The sequence below is a fragment of the Drosophila guanche genome, unplaced genomic scaffold (assembly GCF_900245975.1).
Source record: "Drosophila guanche unplaced genomic scaffold, DGUA_6, whole genome shotgun sequence".
NCBI lineage: Eukaryota > Metazoa > Arthropoda > Insecta > Diptera > Drosophilidae > Drosophila > Drosophila guanche.
This window is the reverse complement of record NW_022995750.1, coordinates 1,405,575-1,412,067: the sequence shown is the minus strand read 5'-3', so window position 1 is coordinate 1,412,067 and position 6,493 is coordinate 1,405,575.

Here is a 6,493-nt window from a genome sequence, read left to right as displayed (position 1 = left end):
CCCCCCCCCCTGCCATTTGGTGAGTTTTGAAGCGTTGAAGCGTTTAATTGAAATGCAAATTGGAAAATGCGCCACAAAAGACCTCAGATCTTGGAGGGAAATACAGGAAAGATTCTACAATGATTCTCCAACGATCTTATAGATCGTTTGCCCTGCACGGAAATGCTCTACAAAGCCAAATGAAAGCTTGGGCGGGCTGTTAATCGAACCAAAGAGCAAAGTAAACACAAGACTCACTCCCTATCCCTCTTCCTGTGTATGGGGCAGTGTCCGTCATTAGGCTCTGGCAGCTCCTGGTGGCGACTCTTGCTGCGCTTTAGCCCAAATGCAAAATTGTCAAATATTTACTCGGGCAATTTAGCATGCGGCAGGCGGGCAAATAATTACAAAAACGTACAGAAAACAAATAACTAATAGAAATGAATGTGTGCGGATGAATGTGCGGGCACATGGCACATGCCACTTGCCACTCAAAATAAACAGCACTGAGAGAGAGAGAGAGAAAACAGAAAGGGAAAGCAGAGAAAACAAAAAGCGTCAAGAGGAAATAGGAGTCGCTTCCCGCAATGGCGAAACAATTGAACGAAAAGTGCAAAGCAAATAAAGGCTGCAACAACATCATGCAACTGCAACTGCAACTACATTTGCAACAGTGGCATGGGCCTCAGGGTACTGCTTTAAATAAGAATTTTGAACATCAAATGAAATATTACCCACAAAACTATAAATTAAACCTAGACCTGGGTTTTATTTCTGCATTCATGAAGCAACAAAATAAGCAAATTGCTGCTGAAGTCCACTCTGGTTGTTGCCACTTGCCACAAGTAGAAATCCGATCAGACGGCCACAGAATGCAAAATGCATTTTCTTTTCAAAAATTTAATTTGTGGGGAGGGGAGTGGGCAAGAAATCTGACCAAAGTCATTTGCATTTGCATGCCATTTAGTCAAAAGAATCACCCAAGAGCAACCTCCTGCAGCACCTTGGGGTACGGGGCAGCACCCTACACAACTTTGAGTTGCATTTGCATCGAAATGGCTGCCTCCTCGCATCTCGCAATGCTTCGCTAGCCATGCATGTCACTCACATAACCAGAGGGAAATCCTGGAGAGAGTCCAGGCTTGGGCATGGCATGGTAGGATGGGCTGGGGCAGGATGGATGGATGGATGGATGGTAGCACAGGGCAGGCCATCTATCGTCACAGCATCCGTTTGTTGTTCAATGGCATTTTTTGGGGCACAGCAGCCAAAGCCAAAGCCAAAAGCGAACCTACCAGCACTCCCCCTCGCTCCCTCCCGACTGTCGCACCCATACAGTGGAGTCCGCTCGCTCTCTCTTCGTTCGTCTATTCATTTGAAATGCAATTTCAAAATTTTTTCCACAACTTCTTCTGCAGTTCTGTCGGCTGTTGCAGCCATCAGCCTCCTGCCTGCCTACTGTTCCTCCTACCTTTCCACTCCCTTCGAGGCCCCCTGTTGCTGCTCCTGCTGATGCATGGCGAAAAACTGCATTTTAGGCTCTGGCTCTGGCTCTGGCTCTGTCTCTGGAACCCAGACTCCATTGCTGCGACTCTGCTGCTCTCGGGCACTCGACAAATGCATTGGTTTCATCCTGTGATGATGGAGCACCAGGACTCAGGACACACAGACACACACCCGTACATTTGATGTACAATATTTTTAGTGCTGCCTGTGTTGCCCCTCTGGTGCGAGGCTTTTTCCGAGTTTCAATTGGGGGCTGCAAAAAATTGCAATCTAGGCAAAAATGCAACACAAAGCCAAAGGCAGGGAAGAGAGGCGTTCACATGGCTCCCATATTCCCACTGCCGCCCCCCTCCCCCCCCCCCCTCTCTCTCATCCTCGCTCCATGTATTTTTTGTCGAGTGCATCTATGTGCAGCATGTAGGAGACGCATCTCTCTCAGTGTGTGTGTGCATGTGCATTCATTTGGGCGCTCCCTCTGCTCTCGCTCTTTAGCAAAAATGCAAATTTTTTAGCTGCCATCGCTGGGCATCGGGCTCAAAATAGGATGGCAAAACATTTTCTGCATTTTGCAATTTCAAAGCCTGGAAATTTCGTTTGGGAAAATGCATTCGGGACCCAACCAGTCTGCATGTGTCTGCCTATTGCACGCCTCCTTCTGTCCTCCCCCCTTGCCACTTTTTGCATGGCAGATGGATTGGCAGGGATTACAAGCCGACCCCTACACAGCCTACTGGGCGTGGCTCTGCCTCTCTCTCTCTCTCTCTCTCTCCATTTTAGTCGGTTCTCTAATTCTCGAAACTTAAAGCTTTAAACGGCACTGAAAATGACTCCCAAAATGAAGGACTCACGCAATTTCCACAATTAATTGACCGGAACAATTTCATAAAACTAAAAATCCCAATCCTGCAATTTCCATGCGATGCTATAAATTATCGCCAGTGTCCAACCCCCCCCCCCCCCCAGGACCACATCATCGGCAGAATGTCACGTTCTGGCGGCGGCAGCACCCCTGAAGCATTACGAGATGCGAGTCCAAGGCAAAAGGTTACAACCAAAATGTCAAAAAGGGTCGCAGAAATGTTTTGGCAAGAGCATTAGAAATGATACTCCTCTGTGGCAACCCTGCCTGCTGGGCGATGGTGGTGGGGGGGGACAGCAGACAACCCAGGGGCAACATAAATTTACAAGTGAAATTAATGACGTTTAAGAAAAAGTCCACAAGTGAGACAAGGGGCTGGGACGGGGCCGGCCTGTCCAGCAACCCTTTAGCGAAAATCTTTCTAATTAAGAAATATCCAAACAGAACAGAGCAAAGGCTGCGGCTGCTGCTTACCTCGTCAGCCATTTGCCAAAGCCAGAGTCCTGCCTCTAGCAGCTGCCTCACTCATACCCGCCAGCATCTTGTGCGCCTCCTCCTGTGTGTCCTTACAGCCTGCCATTGGCACTCTGCCGTCGCTGCCTTTGCCTTGGTGTGTGCATAGAAATAAAATAATAGTAAAAAGTTAAAATTCTATTCAAATTGTTTGCCAGCTGAAAACAATGTAATTTCATTTTATTTGAATATAAAATATCCCCTCGCTCCGTCGTCTCTGCCTTTGCCGACTCTTCCTCTGCCTCTTCTCTCTCCCCATCAATGAGCATTTTCTCCATGTTCATTCTGCATCTTATACCAGCAGGCATGAGGCACCAACTGCATAAAAGTCGTCTTTTGTCTGAATGAACGAAAGAGAGAGAGCAGAGATACCCTTTCCTCCTCCTGCTACCCCCTGTTACCCTTTTTCTTCTCGCTGTGGCAAGGTTTTGTATGATTACGTTAGCAACTTTACCGCAGTTCCTCTACTCCGCGCCCCTTCTGTTTCTCCTTCGTGAACGAAGTGAACCCTCAACTGGAAACTCAGTTCAGATAGTAGTTTGCCAACGCTGCAGGAACTCTGCCCCAACCCCCCTCCCTACTACCTCTCTAACTCTCTCTTGCCATGTTACGACTGCGGTTTCTGTGGGTGTTGTGGGTGTTGGCCATGGCCCGTACCGTACCGGTGGAGAAGGAGAATGAGAAGGAACTGCGGACAAAGCTTGGGATATACTGTGGATGCTTGGATTTTATTGAAACTTTTCTTTGGCCACAAACGTAGGAAGGAAATATTTGAAATTCTCCCATCAAACTCTCTCCCAGCCACCGCCTGCTGCTGCTGTCTGGTTGGTTTCTGGTTGGAACGGGGCAAACTGGAGGTTACGAAATTGTATAATACAGCAAAGAGGTCACAGTGCAGCGGGCAGAGCAGGGAGGAGGAACGGAGGAAAGCAGATCTAATCGAATTGATAGAGTACTCAACTCTTTCAACTTCCTTCAAAGTTGGCATCCATCCCTGTGGCAGCTTCTTGGAGTCCCTTCTTTAAGCCCGAGAAATCCACCCTTGTGGACACTGCCACACCCCTTTCGTAGTACTCCTCCTTCCGCTTCGGGGACGTGCCACAACGTACGCAAATTGCACTCCAAACATTTTACGTTTAATGGACGAGAAGGAGGCGGCAGTCACATTCACATCCAGAGGGTCCTCGTCCATGTTATTATGCAAGAGACAGACGCACACACAGCCAGACACATAGCAATGCACACAAGTGCACAAAAGATGTGCACGTCCTTTGCAGTGCTCAAAGGAGAGCAAAACCCAAAGGGAATGGAGGCATGCGGCATGCGGCATGCGGCAGGAAGTATGAAGTCATTTGAATTTGAATTCAAAATTTTCTAATAACATTTCAGTGGAAACAATCTAATAACACACGGATAGACACACACCCAGACACCATACAGATAGAGACAGAGAAAGGAACGCGCCACCCCCGACACCCTTTCCCCAACACACACCAGAAATATCCAAAAAGGACGAAAACGAAAGGAACACCACCGACACCCCCTTCTAAATGATGCAAAAGCAAAAGTGTAGACGCTGCTCCTGTCCTCCAGCTCCTTCGTCCTTCGACATTGTCGTTGTCCTCGTCAGGGCGCAGTCCCCCCGCCGCCTGCCGCCCTCCGCCACCCTCACCGTATCTTGGCAATAAAATAATGACTCAACTGAACTGAAAACTAGAAATGTGAATTGTAAATGGCGCACAGGACACCCAGGACGCGCACACACACACACACAAACGCAGAGACACTTCTGGGCTTCTGGGTGGCTTGTTCCTTCTTGCACGTAGCACCACTTCCTCCCTCCCATCCCCCATCCCCCATCCCGCATCCACCGGCCACTGTCCTTTGCTTGTCCGCTCCGCCCACTCCGTCTTTTGTCTGCGTTTTAAATTGTGCAATTTTATATTTGCAAGTTTCTATGTGCCCCCCCCAACGCCAACGCCAACGCCCGCTCCATCCATCCATCCCCTGCTCCATACCACATCCCTTGGCTTTGTAATTGCCACATGCCTGCGACTGGCCTTGTCCTCTGCTCTCCACTCTCCACTCTCTGCACTCCTTTTCTGATATTCTGGCCATCCTCCAACCTCCAACAGCATCATCATCCCTGCTGCTGCTCCTTCTCCTACTCCAACTCTGCGTAAGTTCTTCCACTGGCGTTTTAGTTGTACTTTTAACTGCCTTTCATTTACTTAGCCATGCAGATACTCGCACTCCTACTGCCAGATACAATCCGCACTTATAGTACGAAGAGTACATTCGGTATTCACATCCCATTCCACTCCCCTTTTCAGTGCCATCTAAAACATCAAATCATAGAGCAGGATCTTCTTGAACTGGAAAATCATTTCGTGTGAAATTCAGTGAGTCTGCTCCTAAAAACTTCCTATTTTCGCTACATTTTCTTGTGGCTTTCATTCAGGGGAAACTCTACTCCTTAGGTACTTTTTCTTCCAGCTGAAAGTGCACTTATAGAGAGTCTCTCGCAATATTTCTAGCGATTTCCTAGCGAATTTCCTAGCTAGAACTGCCCCCCGATGACTAGCTTTTGCCACTCGACATGTGCAACTGCAGTCAACTGCCGCAAGTACAGCACTGCCACCGGACTTTATTATACATGACTTGGCTGCCAGGACAACAGCAGCAGCAGAAGTAGCAGCAGCAGCAGGGGGGTGGGGCTTCTTGTCAGGCAAAAGGATATGCTGTCATATGCATTTATTGTGGCACTTGGCATAAGTTTCGCTGCAGCTTCCACATATCTACATCCACTTTTGCTTAAAGTTGGCTTTAAGAGCGGAATCAGGATCAGAAAGGACAAACCCCCCCACACACAAACAAAAAGAGAGCGAGAGATGTATATTTATCCTTTTTATTTCTGCTGTTTTTTTCTGCTTTTCCGCTCGTAATAAGCAAATTAATGAATGCGTGGAAGTGCAAATTTGTTTGTGAAAAGGATGAAAAGTATTCAGCAGTCAAAAGCGGCACAAAGCAGTGACACGAGTGGCAGTGGCTGTGCTAGTGGCAGTGGAAATCCTATGCGGCAAAGGCGACATCCCCAAGAGTCGCTGGAGGCAAAGAGTCGACTGGGCGATTCAAGGGGAGGACTCTGGAACGAGTGGGTGGCGGGTAAATTGCTTGTAAAATGTAAGCAGCGTCTAAATTAACTTTTGTTTGCCTTTCCCATAAACGTGGAGTCCTCGAAGGGGAGTGTGGCATGGGTCTGCGAGGGGGGGGGGGGGGGGGGGGGGGGGGGGGGGGGGGGGGGGGGGGGGGGGGGGGGGGGGTTGGTGGAGAATAATTATGTAGCGCTGTCTTATTTTAATAATTTCCAGCTAAAGGCAGGCAGTGAGTCCAGTGAAAGGACTCTTCGCTTCTAATAAATATGCAAATGGCGCATTTAAATACAGAAACGAGTGAAGCGATGCGAAGTGTAGGTGTGGAGAGGGGCGTGGCGTGTGGGGGACGCAAATGGGGTGCTTCCTCTTTTTAATGTCATTTCTTAATAGCTTCGAATAAATATAAAATCTGAGAGACGGGAGACGCCACGGACTGCCCAGAAGATGCCGTCCCGCAGATAACGCGCATACCACACGTAAG